Below are 11,615 nucleotides of genomic sequence, written 5' to 3'. Positions count from 1 at the left end.
TCTTGTCAGCGCACAAAGGCAACCGGAAAAACGTGAAATTTTTCCCCGGTTGCATTTGGCTTAATATTCATACAATGACGTTAGAGTGATTAGCCTCTAACTAACGCTATTTTGGGGGAGACTACTACAAGACTAGAACTACAATTTGCCCCTTTCCAGTACGTGTCGTCGCTCCCATGAAGGGTGACGTTGCATGAAAAAACGCTTTCATGGGCATACGTGCATTCAGTACTGCCTTGTTCCTTCTTGTACTAAAAATGAAATGTGGACGGCCTGCAGTCACTGGCGATTATTGCAAACGTGCACGGAGAATGGAAAAGACGCAAGGTTACCGCCTTTTAAGTTTTCAAGGAAGAAATGGTTCACCCAAAGTGAGTGGTGGAACCGTCTCTGCCTGATATGGCATTGCCGTTATTCGACTACAGAACTCACTAAACACCCGAAAGGTTGCATTGCTGATTTTGTCGTCATTAAGCAGCATCTTTGGTCGTTTATTAGTTCTGCAATTAATTTATCCAAGATGTTCGTCTACAGGGGCCATGTTCCGATGAAATGGGCAGCTAGCCCACTAGCCCAACAAGAAAGTTTTCCGGGCTGAATGCAAAAGGAATGCCCTGTGCTGCAGGATTTCAATGCACGTTGAGTACGCCTTTCCCTCCTTAAAAAATAAGTAAGAACAAACAAACGGCGGCGATGATGGTGATAATAATAATAATAATAATAATAATAATAATAATAATAATAATAATAATAATAATAATAATTAAAAATGAGAGGTATCCACTGCGACGATACCTCGAATTTCGTCAGGCTGTATACTGGGTGCTTTTCTTTAGCGGCAACAAATATTTAAAAAATTGCCCGCGGCAGATAGCGTAATTCTAACAATTGACCTAAATTACCAGATGGCGGGGCCATTAGTTCTACCAGAAATCAAAATGCTTAATTGAATAACTAACATATTTACGCTAATTAACGCTTTTATTTATTGCTTTACAGTACATTTCAATCGACGAGTCGTATAGTTAGTAAGTATGCAAGGCATATCGACTTATAACAAATCCTTAGGACTACACCATTTTCAAGATACTGATTTTCCTAAGTGTCCGACGAAATGCATTGACGTGCCAGTTACTTTTGGGCTTCAATGCATAAAACAGCGTTTTCTTTAAAAAAGCAAGTGGAACAACCGCGAATCTTTACCGCAAGTTTGGCGGTGCGTATCTCGAAACCGCTGCCATCGTCACAACTCGTTCCAAGTCGATATGCCTTCCATACTCACTATAGTGAGTAGTGTTGTAGCTGCAGCTACAATTTTCCTAGATTGAATTATGTGCCGTAAAGTAAGTAATTAAAATAATTAGCGCAAATATGTTAATTATCCAATTAAGTATTTTGATTTCTCGTGAAGTAGTGGTCGCCTCATCGAGTAATCTATATCAAGGATGCTATCTGACATAGGCAGTTTTGTAGATCATTGGTGCAGTTAAAAGAAGGCTTATATACTCTGGGCGGCACACCGATCGATATAGGCGTTTTCATCCGTTGAAAGCAATCGGTGTAAGTGCGACGCAGGATCCGCGACAGCTTAGGTGAGCCGGTTCGATAGCGTGAACAGCGCCAAGGGAGAAAGAGATGAAGGTCGCAGTGCAAATTATAGGCACACGCAGGATCTATAGCGGAGACCTTGCATGTGACGCCTGCATTTGTTCACAACACGGGGGCTTGTTACCGGCTTCGCGTACTTGTGCACTTCGGTTACGCGGAGGGTTGGTTGACGCCGCTATTTCGCCACGTGGCGACATATACACGCCGACGCACATGCGGCGGTATAAGTACAGAGGCATGTCTGAGCCTGCTTGCGCGTGCGTGCTTTGTTTTTGCACTGTGAGTCAAAGCTGCGTGAACGGGAACGCGCACTCCACCACCGACGACGCCTCTGATCGTCTGCACCCAGAAAGCCAGCCGCGGGTAAATATGGCTGTTCGGCCGAAACTGATTTCGCCCAAAGTTACACAATTCGTGGCTTAGCTCGTCCCTGAAGAATAATCGTTATCTTAATTGCATTTCTTGTCTTCAACATTCTGCGCTCGCTGCTTTCCTGTCAAGGACGCGCTCTGTCACGCTGATAAGCGCATGTTGAAAGTAGCGGGTGCGCAGCGTTACCGAAATTAAATGCATGCAGGATAGACGGCGATTATTGTTGGGACAAGGTAGTACAGCTTTAAAGCTGTTTTTTTTTAACCAACCCCATAGCACAGCCAGAGCGCTCTCAAACGACCACCCGAATATGCCATTTGACACGTGGTACGAGCCCGTACGACGCGGCGTACTTCTGATAACAGTATACGCGCGATACGTGTACTGATGGACGATATACGACTGGAAGATGGGTGCTCAGACTTTTGGAAACTTACTCAAACCTGTTAGAAGCTTTTTAGAGACAGTTGTGTACGTCGAATCGCACACCGAGTCTTACAATTAATGTCTTCTGCTTCTGTTTCGAGTTTTGTGTAAGACGATTTGTGGTGTCCAGTCCTTTCGGTGACGTAGATTTGTTAAAGGGACACTAAAGGCGAATACTAAGTCACACTAAAGTGATAGGTTAATGCTCGAGAGCGTCTAAGGCTTATTTAATATTATGGATAACAGGCGCTTTAGTAATCGAGAAATTGAGGTAAATGCAGGGCGCCATATGAGGCTTCACCGAGACATTCAATAGTCCGATGACGTAGCGACTCCTCACTATAATTTTGTTACTAGTAATAAAGCAGTCATAATAAAAAGATAATTGCATTGCATTATAAAATAAAATGCTATTTGTCTAGTTCTGTTCGAGTTTTAGAGAAAATAAGTTTTTGACGTTACCCTTGGCAACGACGCGGCCGGTCAAAAGGTCTCGTTTTCGCTCGACTCTGCGCCGCCTCGCTTTCGCGTTTTAGCACTTCTGCTATCGCGTATTGCTGCACTCGCTTTGCTGGCTCAGGAAACTAGCACAAACTGCAAGTAGCAGAGAACGAGGCCCATCGCGCGACAGGCGTCGAAGATTAGGTTTACTATTCGGCACGCGCTTTCTTCCTCTTTCGCGCTATCGGCTCTGTCTTGGCTCGGTTTCTGGCCGCGCTTTTGAGTTTTGCGCAAAAAACTGCTGGTTGTCGGGCTCTATTTTACCTACCCACGGCAGCAAATAGCGGTGAGAGCGTATGCAAACTCACGACTGCCCGCTCGGGGGTGGGCGAATAGGATTGCTGTATATATAGGAGTATGCGGACACTTCAGACGCGATTTTCTTTTAAACTAAGTCTTTTCTTGGCACGAAAGTTAGCGCTGCGAGGTTTCTGGAATGGCATTTTAACAGTCCACGTTGACTTAATAGTTCACTCTTTAAAAAGTTTGCAGCCTTCGGGGCGTATCTTGTCCCACAACAATAATCGTCGTGTTCTCTTTCACTAACCTTCACTATAACTTCTTTAACGTTTCCAATGTTAGCATCTTTCACTAACATTCGAAGCCTACTACCAAAGCGCGATCTGTTGTGTTATTTTGTCGAAGACAGTCATTCTGATATTATCGTTTTAACAGACTTGGCTGCGACCCGAAATAACAAACAACGAAATTTTTTTCAGGATTGCCCTGTGTACAACGTATATAGACACGACCGCACCGAAAAAAAGAGGAGGTGGCGTCTTGGTAGCTGTCAAACGAACTATATGTTCATCGTATATCCTAGACACTAACTCAGCACTTGAAATTATCTGGGTTGCATGCTCATCCTGATCTGTCAAATTCTTAATTGGTTCTTGCTATCGTCCTCCTGATTATGACCAATCATTTATAGAACAATTATGTTACAGTATTGATAATGCGACAAAACAATTATCTGCTGATAATATCTATCTAGCTACTCGGCGACTTTAACTTTCCGAACATTGATTGGCGGCAGCTGTCATACCCTTGTCACAAGTTGGCTGAATTCATTAACTTAACCTTAGATTTCAACTTATTTCAAGTTGTCAGAGAGCCCACTAGAGTAACTAATGTTCTAGACCTGATATTAACTAACGCTCCTGAAACAGTCGGTCCAGTTTCTTGTCTCGATGGTTTTAGTGACCATAAACTGCTTCAGATACAAATTAAGGTGCCTTTAAAATTTACGGGAGTTACGGTTAAATAGATTCGCGATTGTAATAAGGCTAACTATACTGAAATGAATACTGACCTGGATGCACTCTTTAGTGAAACCTTCTTGCAGGCCTTCCCAAGACGTGACATTGACGATGACTCGGTACTCTTTAAAAATGCCATTTCAGCTTTGTCAAGTACGTTCCTCTAGTCACAATAACGAATGATAAATGTAAGCCTTGGTTTAATAAATATATTCGTACTCTACGTAACAGAAAAAAAAAACTTATACAAACGTGCTAAGAAATCGCGCAATTCTAATTTTTGGGCTGATTATAAAAAAGTGTTTAAAGAAGTACTGCGCTGAGGTAACCTCGGCTAAGGACAAGTACTACTCCCGCGACCTACCTTCGTTACTAGCTTCTGATCCTACAAAGGTTTAGCGAACGATTGCTCCAGACAACACTATTCATCACATATCGCTACAAAATGACGACCAAATCGAGTTGTCAGATCAAGAGAGCGCATCTGAATTCAATAGGTTCTTTTCATCTGTATTTACTGCTGAAGATCATTCAAAAGTTCCCATTATTCCTGATCATGAATTTCGATTCATGGAGCCCATTGACATCACAATTCAAGGAATCGCACGCCTCATTACAAACCCTTAAGGTATCTTCCTGAGCTGGTCCCGATAGCATATGTTCTAAAATCTTGAAGAATACATTGTCTATTTCTAGTAAAATATTCTACCACATTTTCACACAATCTTTATCAACAGGATATCTTCCACTTGACTGGAAAGTTGAAAAAGTAATTCCACTGTTTCAAAACGGTAACAGAAATATGGCGGAGAACTACCGCCCTATCTCGCTCACTTACATATGTTGCAAAATGCTTGAACATATTATTGCATCAAATATTTATAACCAGCTCGAGTTTAATAACTTCTTTTTTAATAATCAGCATGGGTTCCGATAATCTGTTTCGTGTGATACGCAGTTGCTGGAATTCAGCGCTGACTTGCACTTTAACGTGGATAATAACCCTTCAAACTGATTGCATCTTTTTTTGACTACTCAAAAGCATTTGATCACGTTACTCACTGCCGCCTCATCGCTAAGCTATCTTCTCTTAGACTAGACTCACTAACGATATCTTGGCCTAGTAACTTTCTATCTTTTCGCAAGCAGTTCACAGTCGTCAATAATTTTTATTCTTTTTCTGATGTCACATTCGGTGTTCCGCAGGGCAGCATGCTAAGCCCTTTGCTTTTTTTTAATTTCTGTAAATGACCTGCCTTCCAACATTTCCTCTTGCATGCGACTATTTGCTGATGACTGCATCGTATATCCCATTATTGAAAGTCATGATGACCTTAACCTTGTCTATGCCTGGTGTGATAACTGGCTTATGACGTTTAACTTGAATAAGTGCAAAACAATATCCTTTACACGTAAACAGTCACTTTCTAACTTCAGGTATTCTATAAACAACGTTTCACTGCCCCGTGCGTTGCCATATAAGTAGTTAGGTTTGCATCTTACATCCGACCTTTCATAGAAATTGCATATCACCAACATATGTGTTAAAGCGTCACAAACGCTGGTTTACTTACGTCGAAATTTGCGTCATTGCTCAGCTCATACACGCACATCGGCAAAGTTAACCTTCGTCCGCACACAGCTTGAGTTTGCTTCGTCCATCTGGTCGCCTCATCAAGAGTATTTCATTTCAGTGCTGGAAGCCGTACAAAATGGAGCCGCTCGATTCATTTCATGTAACTATAACCGCCATTCCAGTACAACAGAAATTAAGCTAGACATTCTATTCCAGACGTTAAGTAATCGTCGTTCTGTTGCTCTTTTATGCTTAATACGCAAAGATATTCGCAGCGTAACGCCATCCCCACTGCCACTTGAAAAACCATTACGCCCATCCAGGCGCCTTCATAATCTCCTCAGCATCAAACGCATATTTGGAAAAACTAAAGCTTTCAATTACTCGGCTTTGCCACAAGCCATCGCACTTTTAAACGATCTTCTGATACCATTGTTTCAATCACTAACCGCGAGCAGTGCTTGTATCTACATTTTACGAACTGAGACTGTATAATGATGCATTCCTTTGTTCTGCTTGCTGTTACTTTTCTTTGTTCTTGTTCATGCTTATTACTTATTTTGTTGTATAATCCCCCATCACTCAATGTTCCCACCGGATCCTGTGATGTACCTTTAAATAAGTGTGCCTTCCTTGCGTTTCCTTTAACGCTGGGAGCCCGGTACTTCCATGCCACGAACGGCATGCGCGTTATCATCGTGACATAGTACTCTCGACAGGAAAGTAGCGAGCGCAGATTTTTCAAAAAAGGAAACGCAAGCAAGGCAGATGACGGTTGTCGTTGGGGGACAAGATAAGCCCCAAAGGGTACAAACTTTTTTGAGAGTGTTGCCTTTAGTGTCCCTTTAAAGAGCTGTCGCACTTTCATTGTAATGTTCCTGTTTTTGGTACAGATCGCTTGCAGTCCACGGAACATGACAGCGAAAATAGACTAAAGCTTGTCTGTCAAGTGTATTGCAGTGTAAGGAATAGCGGAACGCTAGAAACTTCGTTGGCAAAGCAGAAGCAACAGCAAGCGCCATAGTGTGACGCTCTCTTCAACCACAACGCGCTAGAAACGTTTTTGCGCCACGTCATCGTTCTCGCAGAAGTGAAAAAAAAAAAGAACAAAGTTTCTGCCTACGCCTTTGTACAAGCGGATATATGTAGAACATGGCCGTTTCTTTTATAGTTCTGTGTGTTCTAGTTGACGTCCACGTTACAGGATGGCGTCATCGGCGCTGCGGCGCACGCTTTTCTCTCCTGCGTAACGCTATTCCGTAAACTGTAATGCGCTTACGGACACCCTCGGAATAAGCGTTTTTCTCGACCTGAGGAGGAGCTTAATATTTCCAGGGCGAATCAGAAAGTCTTTGCCCCCATTTTTTATTAGCCACAATAAGGTACATACTGGTAATTACAAAAATAACGTACGACTTTACGTACCTTACACTGTTTTTCCGCATAGACCCCACACCGGTTCAGACATTTTTCCCATCGCAGCACTAAATTTGAGATGCCCCTGTGGTAGAACTGCGACGCACGCGACCTCCCCGAACGCTCGTTGTCATGCAAGTCTCCAAAGCCTTTTGCGAACTCACATGACACCACCACCTCACACTTCTCAAAGCGAGACACCTTTCCCTATACGTGGGTTGCATTTCCCTGTGAATTTCGATGGGCGTTCGCCCCTTGCTACGTAGAAAACGAATCACACTTCGTTGCTCGTGCGCCGTGGAAGTGTGAACCACAGCCGCCATCTTTGGCAACTGACAGCCGCGCCGTGCCGCAGAGCTACAAGGCAGATAAGGCCGGGCCGGTCCAAGAAAGGTCCACCGCTGGGAATGGATATGTTGACTTCGCATTTACAGCCGTAATTTGGCTAAAAAATAATAATAAGGGCAAGGACTTTTGGTTCACCCTCGTACAATGCAGTGTACGCGCACGAAACGGAGCGCAGATTTGCCGTCGCCTCTATTTGCATAAGCTTAGGTACAGGCTGCTTTTCTTTTTTTCGTTCAGAGGGATGCATATGATGGGGGGTGGGGGGTGGAGGGTGGAGGGGCTCTTTTGTCTTCCGTAAACGTTTGTGCCCTCATTCCTTGAGGTGCAGCAAGAAAAAAGCGCAAAAAATAAAACTTGGCCGGGAGCGCAGTTGCGTAACGGCCATAAAATTTTCCTGCTGGGATCGCTCCATGTCCTTCGGGGCAGCTGCAGCAGTTATAAGTACCGGTCATCGAAGTTGCGCCGTGCGCTGTGAGCTTTTGCTAGCTTTTTTTTTTTTTTTTCCGTTGCGAGTTGCGCGATTTCCCATCTGTACATTGGTGGTGAGGTTCGTTTGCACCGCGCTGAACTTGGGTCGCGCAATTATTGCTCGCGAGGGCTCAGTGTCATACAATGGGGAGAGCCGCTGTGGGGCTTGGACGGTCAAGGTTGCGGCTGAGTTTAGTTCGCGCCGCGTGGCGTTTCAAGGCCGGCGCGCCTTCGTCCGATTGTGCAAATCGTGGAGGGGAGGTACTGTTTTTTCCGACGTCACGTTGTTGCAAAAAAGAAAGCGAGGCTCGTATAACACGTCATGCGCTCCCATGCCTCGCCGCACCGCGTGACGCTGGCGTTTCTAGCACCTCGTTGCGTTACTCAATCTCCCGTCGCGACGCGGCAGCTGTCGCCACTGTCACGCTCGGGCACAGGTGCGCCTGTCGAATAGCTGAACAGGCCCGTCATCAACGGTGGCTCGCAAATGCTTGAATAAGTATCGTGCGCAAACTTTTCTCTCGAAACGAACCGACGGCTTACTTCGCCGGGAGATGGGGAAGACCGTATTCGTTGATGGCAAGAGGAATGGCGTGGATGCCTTTTGTCTCGTCGTTTCCCGCGGGTTTTTTCGACAGCGGCGCAACGTTGCGATTTAAGAAATTAGGCAGTTTTACATTTCGCGCACGCAAGGTTGGGGGACTCAGACCGCCGGGCTTACAAAAGAACGCAAGAAGGTACACAAAAGAATCCCAAAGGAGTACAAAAAAAAAAAAAGAGAGAAAAAAACGCTAACTGGGCGTAGCGCCTGCGTACGCAAAGGTCCGTTTGGGCACCCAAACCCGTTTGCGCACGCAAATCTCCGCAACGACAGGAAAAATTTTGTTTGCAATCTGGAACTATTCGCAAAACTCGCTCACCATGAACGCGCGTGAAGGGTGAACGTTCTTCAGGCCTGAGCAATAAAACATTTGATCATTATAGTGAGCCATATTTTGCAAAGGATAGTTGTATATGCAAAGTTCACAAGTCACAGTATACTCCGAATTCAGACAAAACGCGAAGACGCCCGTCCACTCCTTGCTTTATGTCTAGTTCGATTTTGCTGGCACCTTGATTATTATTATTATTATTATTATTATTATTATTATTATTATTATTATTATTATTATTATTATTATTATTATTAATACGAGGCAGTGCGCTGAAACCATCTCGTCAAGCAATATCTGAATTGTCGGATAAACTTTTTTTTTTCGCAAGAAAATGAGTAAGCAAGAAATTAATGCTCGGTGGCAAGAAGCGAATCCCGGAATAAAATTCCTAGCTATATGGCATTGAAAAAGACGGGTCGTTTTATTCCGCAGCAACAGTGAATAATCACACTGCAGACGTTGCATTACATCGCACAATTTCATCCATTACATCCATGCCTTCGGTTACACTCTACGATACACACTCCCCTCCAGAATTTTGAATCGCATCTCCTTTCGAACAGTGTTTGTTTCAGTAGAGTTTCTGCTTGTGCACGTAGTGTTGGGCTACTGAGCACGAGGTTGCGGGATCGAATCCCGGCCACGGCGGCCGCATTTCTATGAAGGCGAAATGCGAAAACGCCCGTGCACTTAGATTTATGTGCACGTTAACGAACCTCGGGTGGGCCAAATTTCCGGAGTCCCTCACTACGGCTTGCCTCATAATGAGATTGTGGTTTTGGCACGAAAACCCCATAATTAAAAAAATAATTAAAATTATTGCTTTGTGCACGTAAAGTTATTGAAGGTGTCGTCCTTCTTTGCCAGTAACACTGGCAAGTATACTCCCAACTTCAGGAGTACGCTATATAGGAAGCAAAAAAAAAAAAAAAAAAGAACGATAACTTTTATTCCGCAGCATTTGCATAGTTTTCTCTATCGCGGTATCGTTGCTTTAAAATTGTAAGGTGACCGAACGCGACAGCTGTAAACGCTCCGGCAAAGACATCGCCAACGTCCGTGTTCCTGTCAAATGTAAGATAATAGAAGAGATGGCATCACGCGGTGTGCCACTTTTGTTTCCGCAGTCACGAGCAAGACGAGTCAAGCCTGTGATAATTTCCGATTGCGTTTTCTTTTTCGTACCGTCGGTCACGACAATTGTGCGTCCGGCCACAGTTGCTGCGGCGGTTGCCAGACCGACAGCGTTCGTTGGTCGCCGTGTGTGCAAATGTTCGGCGAGAGGGGGAGAGTCGGTGTTCAGTGCCCGCATTGGGGGCCGACGCAGGGAGACCTTCGGAGGCACGAGTCCCGGCGAGGCACGGCCGTGCGACCTCGCTCGTGGAACGTGGCATCGGCGGCGGCTTTGGTTCCCGGCTGCTGCCGCTGCAGAGCGGCGGGTTCTCCGCGCAAGACCGCGGGCCTCGGAGCGCGCCCCGGACCGTGCCTGGTTTGAGCCGGAGCTCGCTCTCGCCGCCGCCGGCAGCGTTCCAGAGGGGCAGGTCACGGCACACTGGCTGGGGAACAGGTATGACGCGCTCCTCGGCCTTATCGGACGCGCAGGTTTATCGGCGAAGTGCATTGTTCTCTCTGCTCGGTTCGAACGCGCGCTCGCACCGCCAACCGAGGTCGCCTTCTGCTTACCTGTCCCGACCAAATGGCGCGAGGACAAACGGAGAAAGAGGACTCCCAGCACGCCCGCTGTGAACGTCCTGTGAACGAGCTAGCGTACAGTAGGCGTCACCGTGCGCAACAAAGATAAGGAACGCCTTTTAGAGCTTTTGTATCGCGTACTGGTCCGTTCGTACTCGTCTTGCGCGCCGCGATATCTTGTAGGGTTAAACGGACATTTAGTGGTCTTGCCTGTATATAACGTCGAGTGCCCTACAAAGGCTGCTGCAGAACGGAAAGTGTGCCTATGTGGGTATATCTGAAAACATAGTGACGTGGCCGTATAGATATCGAGTTTTCGTGGTGGCTGAAGCTATGAATTCTAGATAGTCCAACTAATGCGGCGGGTCTACAGAAGCCCAGTTGGGACCTGAGCTCTTTTTTTTATTTTCTTTTATTCTTTCTCTCTTCTTTTTCTTTGCTTATGGCTTCGTTAATTTATACCGTATACCTATTTCGTAGCTTTACGGTAAAAACGAGGTGTTATGACCCTATATTCTGCCAATTATGATAGTTATTTCCTAAAACGATACTATACTGAGTTTTTTTTTTTTTTTTCCGGACAGGTATATGTGTAGCGCACGCTGCGTCAGTGTATATGCGTTCAAACTCCAAACGTCATCATCGCGTGCGAGGACTGCCCGCGAATTTAGTCAGCGTAGGAGTTAGGCTTGCACCCTTACTTCTGTTGCGAAGATGCCACGATTCTTTATGCATCACACTACCTCTCTAGAGTCGTTCGCGCGCGTGTGTATAAGGCCACCTCTGCTGCCGCGACAGCTGTGTTACTCCGGTGCTGCCGCAGGTAGTCGAAAGATTTCGTAGACACGTGTCGCTAAAGCGCCCTTCCCTATTCATTTATTGATTTTCTTGTTTTAGGCAGAAATCGCAATGCAAGGATACATATCCTGCGTGACGTAAAACTCATAAAACGTCTTTGATTTGTCGTCCAGGACTGCCCGAGGCACTGCTTTCAGCCAATGACTTTTGACGCAG

The 11,615-nt window shown here is 45.3% G+C and overlaps 1 protein-coding gene across 4 annotated transcripts in view; it reads left to right on the top strand.

The window, feature by feature from the left end:
* Positions 1-11,615, top strand: part of LOC142563512 (oxidative stress-induced growth inhibitor 2-like) — a 131,968-nt gene that overhangs the window by 27,423 nt on the left and 92,930 nt on the right. The window contains exons 1-2 of one of the 4 annotated variants that reach the window (XM_075674100.1): positions 1,876-1,971; positions 10,237-10,476. The exons of 2 other annotated variants lie outside the window; for them this stretch is intronic. The gene's annotated coding sequence lies outside the window, so the exon portion shown is untranslated. Of the gene's footprint in view, positions 1-1,875; positions 1,972-10,236; positions 10,477-11,615 lie in introns of those variants that run through there. One more of the 4 variants, XM_075674091.1, reaches the window with a different exon arrangement.

This window comes from Dermacentor variabilis, chromosome 1 (genome assembly GCF_050947875.1).
Source record: "Dermacentor variabilis isolate Ectoservices chromosome 1, ASM5094787v1, whole genome shotgun sequence".
NCBI classification, from domain to species: Eukaryota; Metazoa; Arthropoda; class Arachnida; order Ixodida; family Ixodidae; genus Dermacentor; species Dermacentor variabilis.
This window is presented reverse-complemented; position numbering and strand designations above follow the sequence as displayed.